The following is a 16,862-nucleotide window of genomic DNA, read 5'->3' on the forward strand; positions in this document are numbered from 1 at the left end:
TTGAAGAGTAACATCAGTCTGGAGAATAAAGTGCTCCTGATACAGGCCATGGTCTTTGCAATTACTTGCCATGTATTGAAAAGCTGGACAATGACTAAGGATGATAGAAGGTGAATTGATGCCTTTGAGCTGTGCTGCTGGAGAAGAGTACTGAATATACCATGGACTGCGAGGAGAACAAACAAGTTTGTCCTAGAGAAGGTGAAGCCAGGCTGCTCCTTGTAGGCAAGAATTCTGAAGGTTTGTCTGACATACTTTGGACATGTTGCAAGGCAGGATCAGCCCTTGGAGAGGAAGGTCATGATTGAGAGGGTAGAGGGACAGCGCAGGAGAGGAAGACCATTGATAAGATGGATTGATTCAGTGGATGAGGTTATGAGGGGTATGTTTATCAGAAACAAGATTGGCACAGGATAGAGCAGGGTTTAGGACTGTTGAACATAGGTTCACTATGAGTCGCAGGCAACTTGATGGCACTTAACAACAAGAAGGAAAAAATTTCTACATTTTCCCCTTTTATGGAATAACCTAGCTTTCTCTCTCTCTCTCTCTCTCTCTCTCTCTCTCTCTCTCTCTGTGTGTGTGTGTGTGTGTTTATATATATACACACACATGCATACATGTATATATATACATACATCAATATATATGCATATATACATATATACACACACACATATATAGATATAAAGATATTTTCTTTCTAAGATTACTTTTTTGGTTGTTAAAATTCTTACAGAATTTTTATTGCCATAGTTAGTGTTTATTTATTGTAATGCTGTTAAATATTTGTGAGTTTGGCTGATTTTTCCACTAGGATGACTCCAGAATGATTTTAACAATTGAAGTGTGCAAAGGGATTGTCATCATATTGTCTAATTTTTCTTAGTATTTTGAATAAATGCCTTTAAAATCACTGAGATATTATACTCTGGAAAATGACTTGAGAGTTCTGCAATAACAGCTTTTCATTTGGGTTATGAGTCTTAATATTCACTTACAGCATCAACTCTAGTACTTTCCAATATGCTATTATGAGCCATTTGGAATTTAAAAGCATTTGTAAATGAATGCATACCAGAATGTTCCAATTGGTTGGGAAAATAATGTACATTTAAAAAATCATAATATAATAATATCAACGTGTATACACACTGGTTAAATAGAATAAGTGTCTTTTGAGTCATTAGAGTACATTCTTCATCACACTGAGTGAGCTTTTCAGAAAATGTTGTTTTTTTTCATTTTATAACAAAGATCAAATAGTACACTGAAACTAGCAAAGACCAGGAACAGGAATATAGGTTTCAAATTTGAAAAATAATATTTTTTTGCTGTTTTCACTAAAAATAAAATTGAATACTGTTGCCATTTGATTTTCAAGTTTTATTTATTAAGGACATTTAAACAATCACTAACAGACAAGTGGATCAGAAAGTTTATCACGTTATCCAGTGTAAATAGCTTCTAGAGAGAATCAGATTAGACTGAAAATTGAGTCAGAGCTGCTATTTTAGGTTTCTTTTATATTTAGATATTTAATAACAGAAGAGGTAAAAATACCTTTGCTACTGTAGGTAAAAAAACTTTTCATAAATTGCCTCTCTTCTTGAGGTCTGTGGAAATCCCTTTCTAGCTCTTCATAATCCTTTTAAAGATTTGTACCTGCATTTCTTAGTGGAAGGGCTGACCCCTGGAATTTTTGCCAAAGTTTCCAACTTCTCGTGCTACAGGGCAGTTATCCGCATTTGGGAACCCAGATAGCCCAAAATATGCTGGTACAAATGCAAACAAAAACTCTTTACTGATCCTAGCTTCTCAGGTTTAGCATCTGGCTGCCTCCATCTTTTCTCACATGCTCACCTACTTGCATTTCCTTCTCTTGTTGAAAAGCCCCATCTCCTTCTCCTACAAAAGTTTCAAGGTGACCTCAGATAGATTTATAAAGAAGCGATCTATAAACTAGAAATTAATTAACACTGGAGCAAAAGAAGCAAGAACCAAGAAGTTTAGCTCCTCTTCCATTCTTCCTATTCTTTCATAACAAGGAGAATAAATCAGTAACTTAAATAGGCTTATAAATTATATATTGCCTCTACCCATATTTCTTCATTCCTCACAAAACTTCTGCAACATGTATTACCACTTTAAAGACTCAGAATGACGCTGACAGATTCTAACTATCTTGTCCAAGGTCGCAAAACTAGGCATGAGCTCCCTAAAGATTGTGGATAGAATGGAAGAGTAAATGAAGGACCAAGTTATTTTACTTAATGTACCCTTAGATAACTATAGAACAATAATTTCAATACAAAAACTTGGAGTTTATAGTAGGCAGAACAAGGGCCACACACAGATGTCCATGTGCTAATCTACAAAATATGAGTATGTTGTTACATGGCAAAAAGCAGTTAAGGAATTAAAGTTGCAGGTGGAATTAAGGGGGCTGAACAATTGACTCTGAGATGAATATTGTCTATTACCCAGGTAGACTTTATATAATCACAAGACTCTGCATGTGGAAGAGGGAGACATGAACGTCAATGTACAATTGGTACAGTGAGAGAAGGACTCACCTGGCCCTTATGACAAAAGAAATCAACAAGCCCAAAAATGAAGAAGTCTTCAAAGACAAGAAAGGGCAGAAAACTGATGGTCACTGAGAGCTTTTACAAAGGATTGTTACACTCTGACATCTTAATGTTGACCCAACAAAATCTATTTGGAGCTTTTGAACAAGAGATGGTTGTTGTCAGCTGCCACAGAGTCAATTCCAATTCAGTTATCCCATGTGCAACTGAATGAGGTATTTTGTAATTCTGTAACTCTTCTCGAGTCATTGCTATGCTTGAACTTAAGCTCTCATTGAAGGTTTTCCTCTTTTTTGCTGACTCTTTATTTTTCTGAGCATGTTGTCCTTCTCTCAGAATTGAGCCCTTCTAATAGCATGTTCAAAATGCATGACGCAAACAACCTCTTCTTTTTTGAGAAGCATTCTGTCTGGATCTTTCCAAGACAGGCATCTTCATTGTTCTGGAAACCTATGTTATATTGAATAATCTTTCCTAACACTATAGCTCAAATGTATAAATTCTTTAGGTTTTTCTTATTCACTACCCATGTTTTCATGCATAAGAGACTATTGGAAACACCACAGCTTGGATCAGATGAACCTTAGTCTTGAAAGTGACTTCTTTGTTTTTAACACTTCCCAGAGATTTTTGCAGCATTTTTCTGATACAATAGGCTTTTAGTGTTGATTTCATTTTTTTTTTTTTCAATTCTTGACTGTTGCTTCCTTGTACATTTATTGTGGATTCAGTCAACTGAAGAGAGTGGTAGAAAACAGGATACCAGAAATAGAATACTAATTGAGGTATTTCAACATGTAGATGCAGTGCCAGAAGATCTCCCTCTTCTATGTCCAAAATCAGGAAGGCAGTTACCTGGTTAGCGTACAGATCTATATAGCTGCCCATTCTAAATAAAAATTATTCATCAAAATGTGGAAATGGAGCCCGCCCCCCGCGCCGGGAAGCCGAGCCTCGGGCGGCGCGTGCCCGCAGTGAACTTCTGTTTCTCTCCTCTCCCTTCACATCTCTCCCTGCAGTGCCCGGGGCTCATGTCGGAGGAGTGCGGGCGGACGGCAGCCAGGAGGACCCGGAAAGGCGCTGGGGACGGGGGGGGGGCCTGGTGAGTCCCGAGGGAGCAGGCGACGAAGACTCTTGTCGGTTCCGGCTGCCCCCCTGGCAAGTGTGTATGCAACAGCTGCGGCCTGGACATCGTGGACAGGTACCTTCTTAAGGTAAATGACCTTTGCTGGCATGTCCGCTGTCTCTCATGCAGTGTCTGCAGGACCTCCTTAGGAAGGCATACCAGCTGTTACATTAAAGACAAAGACATTTTCTGCAAACTTGATTATTTCAGAAGGTATGGAACTCGCTGCTCTCGATGTGGGAGGCACATTCATTCTACTGACTGGGGGTCCGGAGGGCCAAGGGAAATGTCTATCACCTGGCATGCTTTGCCTGCTTTTCCTGTAAAAGGCAGCTTTCCACGGGAGAAGAGTTTGCTTTGGTGGAAGAGAAAGTTCTCTGCAGAGTTCATTATGACTGCATGCTGGATAATTTAAAAAGAGAAGTGGAAAATGGTAATGGGATTAGTGTGGAAGGTGCTCTACTAACAGAGCAAGATGTTAATCATCCAAAACCAGCAAAAAGAGCTCGGACCAGCTTTACAGCAGATCAGCTCCAGGCAGACTTCACAATGAATTTCTGATTTTGGAAACCCCTCCTGAATTTAAAAAAAAAAAACAAACAACAAAATAACAAAAAAAAAAACAGAAACAAAGAAACTAAACAACAAATCTTACAATCTCCATATTACCTAGAAATATTTGTTGTTGAAAAGATTAGGCCTATGCCTTTTGTGAAACTCACCCAATGGATGTATGAAAAGAATTCTTAGTGACCAGACGTGTTTACCAGTATTTTCAAAATCATGACATAAACTAATTGTTAAAGCTTTTTTCCTTTGAGATCTGTTGATATCAACATTAAAGTGGAAACAAAATTGTCATCTGTCCTAACTTCCCAATAAAATAAATTTAACTCAACAAAAAAATGTGGAAATGATTGAAAAATATTATCACTGTTGTTGCTGTTTTGTGCAATCGAATCGCTTACTACTCATAGCAACCCTGTGTACAAGAGCCCTAAACACCGTTCTATCCTGTGCCAACCTCGCCGTCTCAAACCACTCATTCCCACCACTCCACTCAAAGAATCGATGCATCTCATCGAGGGTCTTCCTCTCCTGCACCATCCCTCCACTCTCCCAAACATGATGCCCCTCTCCAAGGACCAGTCCCTCCTTGCAACATGCCCAAAGTATGTCAGATGAAGCTTCAGGATCCTTGCCTCCAAGGAGCATTCTGGCTTCACCCTCTCTCAGACAAACCTGTTTGTTCTTCTAGCAGTCCGTGGTATATTCAACACTCTTCTTCAGCACCACAGCTCAAAGGCATCAATTATCTTTCTATCATCCCTATTCACTGTCCAACTCTCTGATGCATAGCACATAATTGCAAAGACGATAGCCTGAGTCAGTCACACCTTAATCTCCAGCCTGATGTCATTGCTCTTCAGTACTCTTGAGAGGTCCCTCACAGCTGACTTCCCAATGCAATTCATCTTCTGATTTCATGGCTGCTGTTACCAAGAGTGTTGACTGTGGAAACAAGTAAACTAAAACTGTTAACTATTTCAATCTCTTCACCATCCATACTGATGCTGCCAATTGGCCCAGTGGTGAGAATCTTTGTTTTCTTGATGTTGAGCTTCAATCCATATTGAATGCTGCAGTCCTTGACCTTCTGCAGCAAGGGCTTCAGGTCCTCCTCAGTTTCAGCAAGCAGGGTTGTGTCATCTGCATAACGCAGGTTGTTGATGGTTCTTCCACCAATCCTGATGCCACATTTTTCCTCATACAGCCCAGCATCTTGGATGATCTGTTCTGCAAGCAGATTGAAAAGGTATGGAGACAAAACACATCTTGGACCCCTTTCTTGATTTTGAACCATCCAAAATGATTTTGTCTCCCTGCTCTGTTCTGATGACTGCCCCTTGGTCTAAGTATAGGTGTGTCGGAGATGGTGAGATTGGCACAGGGTATGACAGAGTTTAGGGCTGTTGTACATTTGATCACTATGAGTTGCAGGTGACTTGAAACCACATAACAACAATAACAACAACAGGAGTGTTTACACCAGAGCAAGTAGCAGCCGCCACAAGTCAAGAGCTTCCCCTACCTCAAACCATTATTAAGTATTAATAATGCATTAATAAGCATTAATTCCAAGCACCTACAGCAAGGCCTTACTATTAGTTAGCTCTTGCTAAATATTTGTCAAACGGACAAATGGGAAAATTTACATGAAGCGACAACTAATATTATCACATGGAAATATACTTTAATAGAAAGTGCTTTGGAGACCACTCTGCTGAAAGAAGAACCATATAATATAATGCTTTTAAGAAATAAATGTTGTTGAATGACCTTATAATCTGTTCTTTACAGTAGAGCCAATGAGCTGCACAGAGATTAAGGGCAGGAGAAGCCATTATGGGTTTCTTAATCACCTCCCCTTCCCTTCTTACCTTTGTTGCAGCTGGCTGCAAGAAACAAACTTCTAAAATGTTAACTACCACATTATGCTTTCTAAAATACAAACTCAGTATGTAAAACCCAGTATATCCTTTGTAACTATATTTTGTCCACTATGTAATATTGAGAATATAAATCCATAATAATAGAGAAATAAAGAACATTTCCATTCAGTAAAGCAGACTTGCTGACTAAAAAGAAAGCCAAATATAACAATAGCGAACAGATTTTGATTTTTCTTTGTTTATTCTAAGACTTTCTTCTCCAAATATTACTAACTTCCCTGAGAAGACTTCCTTACCTTCCAGGGAAAGAATGGATTTAAGTCTCTGCTAGGTTCCCATGTCATAGCATATATGCTCCTGTGATATTATTTATCACAAACAACACAATAGGATGGTCTGAAGCTTTAGGTCACCTGAAGCTCACAGTTTACTGCCTCAGCTAGAATAGAAGGCTGGAATAGAAGTTGTTTGTAGAAGCACAGAAAGGTAATGGCCATTTGCATATTTAAGTGAAAGTAGAAACTTCCTAGTGAAAGTAATCTGTAACCAATAGACCAAATTCAACTATGAAATATCCAAAAGGTATTAAGAGTCTGACGCTTGTTGCAATATCTGAGTGATGACAGAGATTTCCATGCAAAAATCAATTCTTGGAGATAGGGGGAGGGAATTCAATGACAAAGTGGAAAGATAACTTCTCCTATATTTATGTACATACAATATTTATACTGAACAAATGCAGAATTGAGCTGTTTTAGAAGTCTTACTGAAGAGTTATGGGCATACACTTAAATTCCAGGCACTCAATAATGCTTGAATTGCTACCTTTGATTTGGAGTATTGGCAAAGAATATTGAATATCCTCTGGACAGCCAAGAGAATAAAAATTATCTTCCTTAGAAGATGTGCAGCTGAATGTGCTCCTTGAAGGTGAAGATGGTAAGATTTTTTTTGTTTTTGGTTTGGTTTTTTTTTACATACTTTGAGCATGTTGTCAGCAGGGGGAAAGACGGCATGCTTGGAAAAATAGAGGGTTAGCAGCAAAGGAGAGGAAGACCCTCAAAGAGATAGATTGACAAAACAGTGACAGCATCCATGGACTTAAAGCATGGCAGAGATTGTGAGAATGGTGCAAGATCAGGTCGAGTTTCATTCTATTATACTTGGGTTTACTGTGAGACAGAGCTGACTGACTCTGATACCTAACATCAGCAGAAACAGCTCATTTGGAAACTGCTTATACCAACCGTTACTGTATAAGCACATTGTATAAGTACATTTCATTCAGGGACAGTTTATATACACCTATATTGCTATGCATCAGAAAGCTGGACAATGAATAAGAATGACAGAAGAAGAATCAATGTCTCTGAGTTGTGGTGCTGGAGATGAGTATTGAATATACCATGGACTGCAAGGAGAACAAATAGGTATTTCCTAGAGAGGGTGAAACAAAGATTCTCCTTTGTGGTAAAGATTTTGAAGCTCCATCTCACATACTTTGGGCACATGGTCAGGAGGGAACAATACTTGGAGAAGACATCATACTAGGAAACGTGGAGGCAAAGTGCAAGAGAGGAAGACCCCAGATGAGATGTATTGACAAAGTAACAGTAATAATGGGGGGTAGGGGTGTCAGACACAGTGAGACCGGCTAAGGAGGGAGCAGAGTTCAGAAGTATGGTACTTAGGGTTGCTAGGAGTCACAAACAATTCGATGGCATAACAAAAACAACATTAACATTTAAACAACATTTTATAAGATCAGTAGAAAAGAAGTGCAGGCTGGATTTAGAAGAAGCCATGGTACTAGGGATATTATAGCTGATGTTAAATGGATCTTGGTTGAAAGCAGAGAATACCAAATGAATGTCTGTGTTTCATTAACTATGCAAAGGCATTTGATTGTGTGGACCACAACAAACTGTGGTTAATTCTAAGAAGAATGGAAATCTCAGAACACTTGATCATGCTTATGCAACACCTATATTTGTATCAAGAGGCAGTCGTCAGAACAGAGCAGAGAAACTCTGCATGGTTCAAAATTTGGAAGGGTGTACACCAAAGATGTGTCCTATCCCCATACATTTTTAATCTATATGCAGAACTAATTATTCAGGAGGCTGGGCTCTATGAGGGGAAATGTGGCATCAGGATTGGAGGAAGACTCAACAGTCTGTGTTTTGCAGATGACACAACCCTGCTTGCTGAAACTGAGGAGGACCTGAAGCCGTTGCTGTAGAAAGTCAAGGACTTCAGCCTTCAATATGGATTGAAATTCAACATCAAGAAAAGAAAGATTCTCACCACCAGGCCGATTGGCAGCATCATGATAGATGGTGAAGAGATTGAGATTGTTAATGGCTTTAGTTTGCTTGGCTCCACAATCAACACTTTTGGTGTCAGCAGCCAGGAAATCAAAAGATGAATTGCATTGGGAAAGTCTGCTATCAGAGACCTCTCCAAAGTACTGAAGAGCAATGATGTCAGTCTGGAGACTAAGTTGTGCCTTGCTATGCATCAGAGATCTGGACAATGACTAGGGATGATAGAAGGAGAATTGATGGCTTTGAGCTGTGGTGCTGGACAAAAGTACTGAATATACCATAGACTGCTAAAAGAACAGGTTCATCCTAGAATGGGTGAAACCAGCTGTTCCTTGGAGGCAAAAATTCTGAAGCTCCATCTGACATACTTTGGACATTTTGCAAGGTAGGATCAGTCCTTGGAGAGGGACATCATGCTTGAGAGTGTGGAGGGACAAAGCAGGAGAGAAAGACCCTCAATGAGATGAACTGATTCAGTAACTGGGGTAATAATGGGGTAGGTGTATCAGAGACAATAAGATTGGCACAGGGTATAGCAGAGTTTAGGGCTGTTGTTCATAGGGTTGGTATGAGTTGCAGGTGACTACAGCACATAAAAACAACACAACTCTCAGTCTTGCTTTGCTTGAATAACCAATTCAAAGTTTAAAGAGAAAAATGAATAGTTAGCCCAATCGTTAATTTGTTTGTTTGTTTTTGTTTTTTGTTGTACTTGCATGCCATCTAATTGACTCTGACTGACAGGAGGATATCATCCCTCTTTCTCCAGAGAAGCATCTGGTGGATTCAAACCATGAGCATTCTGGATTGCAGTGCAGCTACTTGGCACTAGGATAGCAGAACTCCCCCAATCACTAAATTTTGCAGAGTTAAAATGGCTTAGTTTAACCCTGAATTTGCTTCAGTTGATGTTAAAGAGGTGTCATTTTTTGCACTCCTTGCTTTCTGTCAAATCACACCAGTCAATTGTTGCAATAAATCAATGCATATTTTTCCTTTCAGTCCCTTAGGTGCTCTTGAATTGTAATAAATGCAACTTTCCACTTCAGTGAGCCGGGCTATCATCCAGGAGAAAGGAAATTCTTGAATTTAAAAAGTCTTGGCTTTATCCATGGCTCAAGACATTCCCAATTTGAAAGAAGATGCAACTAACCAGAATTTGTAAATAATGAAACTGAAGTTTGTTGGCACTGGGGACAAGACACCATATCCAATTTGGGAAATGATTCTTTTTCATCCTGATAGATTTCAAACTGTTATGTGATTATTTAGACAGGCTTTTTATTTTGTACTACGTTTCTTTGGGTGCATATTTTCTGTTGTTGTCCTTGTTATATTTAAACATTTCATTTTCAGATTAAACAATATTTTGTCTATTGCATATAAATTTGGAAAAATATAATATGTTCCTTTGTTTGTGTGGTTGTATACCATGAAGTTGGAACCCACCCATTGTTGATCTTTCAGAGGGTTTTCAGAGCCAGTTAATTGCATGGGAAGAGCTTGCCCATCACTCTCTTGTGGAGCAGCTACTGGGGCTCGAACCACGTGCTTTCAGTATTACGGTGCAGCTTCTTGCCACTAGGCTACCAGGCCTCCCTTAGTGTTCCTTAGTAGTGTAATTAATAGTTATATGTCTACCAGATTTTAGGGAACTCTGGTGGCAGATCTAGTAGTACAGAGTAGTGCTGCCCACCCAAAGACATGCAATTTGAATCCACAAGCTGACCTGTGCAATTTTGTGCCTCTGAAAACTTGATGGAGGTTCAATTGTGAGATGGTTCAGACTCAATGATGTGCAACAAAAAGAATAGTCTCTAACCGCAAATAGGAGCTAATGTTGATTTGAGCGCATGGTCAAAGAAATTCCATGAACGTAAAGGTTTTTCCTTTTTGTTTTTTTACACAAGGAATTTGATCAAAGACTTTCAGATAAATTGATTTTTTTTGTTTCTTTATGCCTAATTTATACATATTTTTCTCCTGATCTCTTCCTCCACCAAACTCTTCATCCCTGTGATTCCCCACTTTGTACCCTCAGACCCCATGCCACCTCCCCTCCCCTTTTTGTATGTCTGTACAATAGATCAACAGATTTTTAAAAATTCTAATTCTATACATGGATCAAAAGGCAGTCGTCAGAACAGAGCAAGGAAACACTGCAAGGTTCAAAATTGGGAAGGGCATATGCCAGGGACGTGTCCTCTCTCCATACCTTTTCAACCTATATGCAGAACAGATTATCCCAGAGGCTGAGCTCTATGAGGTATGGCATCAGGATTGATGGAAGATCTATTAACAATCTCTCTTATGCAGATGACACAACCCTGCTTGCTGAAACTGAAGAGGACCTGAAGCACTTGCTGCAGAGGGCCAAGGACTGCAGCCTTCAATATGGATTGAAGGCTCAATATCAAGAAGACAAAGATTCTCACCACTGGACCAATTGGTAGTATCAGGATGGATGGTGAAGAGATTGAGATTGTTCACAGCTTTAGTTTGCTTCGCTCCATAGTCAACACTCTTGGCACCAGTAGCCAGGAAATTAAAAGATGTATTGCCATGGGAAAGTCAGCTGTTAGGGACTTCTCCAGGGTACTAAAGAGCAATGGTGTCATTCTGGAGACTAAGTTGTATCTGATACAGGCCATGGTCTTTGTAATCAATTGTTATGTGTCAGAGAGTTGGATAATGACTAGGGGGGATAGAAGGAAAATTGGTGCCTTTGAGCTGTGGTGCTGGAGAAGAGTATTGAGAGTACCATGGACTGCTAGGAAAACAAACAGATTCATCCTGGAGAGGGTTAAACAGGCTGCTCCTTGGAGGCAAGGATTCTGAGGCTCCGTCTAACATGCTTTGGACAGGTTGTAAGGAGGGACCTGTCCTTGGAGAGGGACATCATGCTTGGGAGGGTGGAGGTACAGCGCAGGAGGGGAAGACCCTCTATGAGGTGGATTGATTCAGTGACTGGGGTATTTGGGATGGGAGTGTCAGAGACAGTGTGATTGGCACAGGACAGAGTGGGTTTAGGGCTGTTGTATTTAGGGTCGCTATGAGTCACAAGTGATTCAATGGCACATAACAACAACAACAATGCCATTTTAAAATAATAATTGTATTTTGAAACATTTTATAGTTTCAATCACTTATTATTTTGAAAATTTAACTTCTATTTATGAACAGTAAATATTAAATGCCTTGCCATTAAAAAAAAAACCAATTTTCTCTTATAAGAAAAAGACTCTAGCTCTCTGAATTGAGTAATACGGTAATCAATTTAAAACTTAATTAAATTTTAAAAAGTGCTGCTTTGTGTGTTTGTGTGCACACATGTGAACATGTATATGAGAAAATTACAATGAGAGAATGCACACAAACTCTATCCTTTCCAATTTAAAATGCTGTACACTGACATTTATTTTGGAAAGACAGACAGGTAGAGTCCTTTTCTTAATTTCATGTAAGTAGATCATGATTGTCTGTGATCTTCAGGAGTTAGTTAGAATAAAACTACAGTTTCCAAAAGAAAAAGGATTTTGCTCAACTTCTTTTTCCTTTTCTCCCAGAAACTCAGCTTCGTTCATTCTTCACATAATAATTGAGTTTTTGGCCATTTCTTGAAATTGATAACAGTGTGGTGGACTCTATTTTCCAAAGATGATATATTCCTCTTCCTATTTACATAGTCACATTCCCACCAAGAAATGAGGTCTCGTACCAGGCTTTTTACTTTCAATCAGACAAATTTACTTTTCACTGCATGGATCAAAGTTGAGAAGGGTGTACATCAGGGATGTGTCTTATCACCATACCTTTTCAATGTATATGTGGAACAGATTATTTGGGAGACTGGGCTTTCTGAGGAGAAATTTGGCATCAGGATTGGAGGGACACTCATCAACAATCTGCTTTATGCAGATGACACAACCCTGCTTGCTGAAACTGAGGAGGACCTGAAGCGCTTGCTGCAGAAGGTCAACAACTGCAGCCTTCAATATGGATTAAAGCTCAACATCAAGAAAACAAAGATTCTCACCACTGGGCAGATTGGCAGTATCATAATAGATCGAGAAGAATCATCATGAAGAGATTGAGATTGTTAACAACTTTCATTTGCTTGGCCCCACAATCATCAGTCTTGGTACCAGCAGCCAGGAAATAAAACACAAATTGCATTGGGAAAATTTGTTGTCAGAGACCTCTCCAAAGTACCTGAGAGCAATGATGTCAGTCTGGAGAGTAAGGTGTACCTGTTCCAGGCCATGATCTTTACTATTACTTGCTATGCATCAGAAAGCTGGACAATGACTAGGGGTTACAAAAAAAGAGTTGATGCCTTTGAGCTTGTGGTGCTGGAGAAGAGTTGAATGTACCATGTACTGCTAGGAGATCAAACAAGTCCATCCTGCAGAAAGTGAAGCCAGGCTGCTCCTTGAGACAAAGATTCTGAAGCTTCCTCTGTCATACTTCAGACAAGTTGCAAGGCCAGACCAGTCCTTGGAGAAGGAAGTCATGCTTGGGAGGGTGGAGGGACAGCTCAAGAGAGGAAGACCCTTGATGAGATGGATTGACTCAGTGGCTGTGGTAATGGGGGTAGGTGTGTGGGAGACAGTGAGATTGGTACAGGATATAGCAGGTTTTAAGGCTGTTGTACATAGGGTCGCTATGAGTCCCAGGTGCCTCAATGGCACATAATGACAACCTCACACATACCAGTGAAATATAACAGAAATGAAAATACGTGAGTTTTGAGCATAAGCCAGAAAGAATCATGACATCTTCTGCCTGGTTGTCATGAAATTTGTTTGGGGGAGGTCACTAGTCTTGTTATTTTAAGTCACTAGATTTCAGGATAGTTTTCTCTGCAGCAAAAGGCTTACCATGGAAAATGCTGCTACTAATATATCACTTGAGCCATACTTATATTTCAGACACATATTTAATCCTAACACATTCATAAATATCTTATTGTGGTCAAATTGGAACCAACTCTTAGGTGGACCTTTAGTGGGTTTTCCTTATTCTATGAATTGCATGGGAGGAGCTTGCTCATATTTTACCTTCAGAGCAGCTGGTAGATTCAAATTGCCAAACTAGTGCCAACTTTGTGTTAGCTAAGTTAACTCCACATGGACTATGCCTAACGCTATGTTCATTTCCACAAAAGCTAGGATAAAATATCTCTAAACTACAAAATTTAGACAAGTTGAAACCAGAATTCAACATCTATATTCTTAACTGATGCACACTACCTTCTTCCAAAATACTAACAAGATAAAATTCCTGCTCTCAGGAATTTATAATACAATGGAGAAATCAACACACATAATTATAACAAAACATGGCAAAGAAAACTATCATAGTACAGCTTATTAATAATAATTTACTTTGTTGTTGTTGTTGTTATGTGCTGTCGAGTTGCTTGTGACTAATAGCGACCCTATGTACAACAGCCCTAAGCCTTGCTCTGTCATGTGCAAATCACACTATCTCTGACACTCCCATCCCAATTACCACAGTCAAGGAATCAATCCACTTCATAGAGGGGCTTCCCCTGCTGCGCTGTCCCTCTACCCTATCAAGCATGATGTCCCTCTCCAAGGACCTATCCCTCCTTACAACATCTCCAAAGTATGTCAGACGAAGCCCCAGAATCCTTGCCTCCAAGGAGCAGCCTGGTTTAACCCTCTCCAGGATGACTCTGTTTGTTTTCTTGGCAGTCCATGGTACATTCAATACTCTTCTCCAGCACCACAGCTCAAAGGCATCAATTTTCCATCTATCCTCCCTAGTCATTGTCCAACTCTCTGATGCATAACAAGTGATTGCAAAGACGATAGACTGCATCAGGTGCACCTTAGTCTCCAGAGTGATACCATTGCTCTTCAGTACCCTGGAGAGGTCCCTAACAGCTGACTTTCCCATGGCAATACATCTTTTAATTTCCTGGCTACTGGTGCCAAGAGTGTTGACTGTGGAGCGAAGCAAACTAAAGCTGTGAACAATCTCAATCTCTTCACCATCCATCCTGATGCTGCCAATTGGTCCAGTGGTGAGAATCTTTGTCTTCTTGACATTGAGCCTCAATCCATATTGAAGGCTGCCATCTTTGACCCTCTGTAGCAAGTGCTTCAGGTCCTCTTCAGTTTCAGCAAGCAGGGTTGTGTCATCTGCGTAACAGAGATTGTTAATAGATCTTCCATCAATCCTGATGCCATACCTCATTAGAGCTCAGCCTCTGGGATAATCTGTTCTGCATACAGGTTGAAAAGGTATGGAGATAGGATGCATCCCTGGCGAACTCCCTTCCCAATTTTGAACCATGCAGGGTTTTCCTGCTCTGTTCTGATGACTGTCTCTTGGTCCAAGTATAGGTTTCGCATTAGGACGATCAAGTGTTCTGGGATTCCCATTCTTCTCAGAGTCAGCCACAGTTTGTTATGACCCACACAGTCAAACGTCTTTGCATAGTCAATGAAACACAGGTAGACATTCCTCTGGTATTCTCTGCTTTCAGCTAAGATACATCTAACATCAGCTACAATATCCCTAGTACCACGACCCCTTCTAAACACAGCCTGGACTTCTGGCAGTTCTCTGCTGATATGCTGTTCCAGTTGTTTTTGGATAATCTTCAGTAGAATCTTGCTTGCATGTGAAATCAATGATATTGTTCTGTAGTTTCCACACTCAGTTGGGTCACCCTTCTTTGGGATGGGAACAAATATAGATCTCTCCCAGTCAGTAGGCCAAGTTGTTGTTCTCCAAATTTTCTGGCACAACTTGGTGAGCACACCCAGGGCAGCATCTGTTAGCTCACATTGGTGAATTGGTATAATTCCTAGGGAGAAAGGAGAGACCAGATGTGGGCAGAACCTTCAAAGATCTTGAAGAGAAAGTAACAGTTTATCATATAAAGATCAAACATTTGTGAGAAAGAAGAGCAAGCATTGATATTTTCCTTTTTCTCTTTTTTTTCCTTTTAAAAATAAGTGATAAATATTGCCAGAGAAAACAAGAGAAAAAAAAAAAACCCAAACAGACTAGGGGAAAAAAATATTATGTAGTAAGTCAGGAAAGTTTAGTGTGGGCCTTTACAGTCCATGCTAAGGCTTTTGGGTTATTTTCATACATATGATAAGGAATCAATGAAGAAATTTTGATGAGCTATGTAGTAAGATAAAGCCTGCATTTTTATCACATCATTCTGGCTTCAATGTGAGAATGGTCTAGATTGAATTTTTATACAAGTGCTCAAATAAATGTTTTAAAATTAAAGAAGAAATGGATTAATTTAAATTATAATTTTTCTCTTTTTTATTGCCTTAAGGAATTTGCCTTATCATAAACCATGAAATAACACAGTATATACAGAATATTACACAAAGTAAATAATAGTAATAATTTAGTTAACTTCTTTTTAATGTTTAGTGTATATGTGACCATTTAAGCAGCACAAAATATACAATTTAGAACTATTTTAATCTCCTTTGGATAGATTTTTTTCATTCTATTGTTAGTATATATTCACTGTTCTTTGCTAACATTACAAAGACATCAATTCTTCTTTTGTTATCCTTATTCATTATCTTACTATTCCCTGCATATGAAGCATTTAAATAGGGGGTCAAGTACCCCTTAGTCTTTAAGGTGGCATTCATTCCCTTTAGCACTTTAAATAAAGAGGTCCCTGGCATCATATTTGCCCAATGCACTATGGCATTTGATTTCTTTTTTAAATTTGTAATTTGTGTGAAAATCACAAAAATATATAAATACATAAGGTAAATTGTTTTTCCATTTAGTTATTCATATATCTGTTCTATTTTAAAATATTAATCACAGCACTCACAGGGTGATCACACTCTTCCCATATCCTCTCTATGAATCTTATTTTCAATAATCCTTCTCAGTTTCTCTGACTTAACCTTAGGCACATGTTGCTCTTTTGATCTTACATGATTGATTATTCTAAGGAGTGAGTGCCTCCCTGGTGCTATTGATCACTTCACAGGTAAGTCTATTGTTTGGCTGAAAGTTTAGCACTGGTGGTGAGGTTTGGGGCGAGGGTTGGGGGGCTGATTAACAGCCAGAGTCTCCAAGGTTCTCTAATCTTTATTAGACCAATGAGCTTGGACCTTTTTTGCATGGTTTCAGTTTTTCCTGTATTCTGCATCCTTCTAATCATCTACTCTGACTCCTCTTAGTCAGTGATGGTAGATGGGCAGCTTTAATTCTTCTCATCTCGGGATCATGGACATGGAGGTTTGTGTGGTCCCTTAGATGGCTAGCAAGTACATGAAGAAATGCTCAAAATCCCTAGCCCTAAGAGAGATGCAAATTAAAACAACTATGAGATATCATC

At 39.3% G+C, this 16,862-nt stretch overlaps 1 pseudogene; it reads left to right on the plus strand.

The window, feature by feature from the left end:
• Positions 1-3,511: 3,511 nt before the first annotated feature.
• LOC102848601 lies at positions 3,512-4,278 on the plus strand (annotated as a pseudogene).
• The last annotated feature ends 12,584 nt before the right edge of the window (positions 4,279-16,862 follow it).

Source organism: Elephantulus edwardii, unplaced genomic scaffold (genome assembly GCF_000299155.1).
Source record: "Elephantulus edwardii isolate Elephantulus edwardi_28Jun2011 unplaced genomic scaffold, EleEdw1.0 scaffold00020, whole genome shotgun sequence".
Classification (NCBI taxonomy): Eukaryota; Metazoa; Chordata; class Mammalia; order Macroscelidea; family Macroscelididae; genus Elephantulus; species Elephantulus edwardii.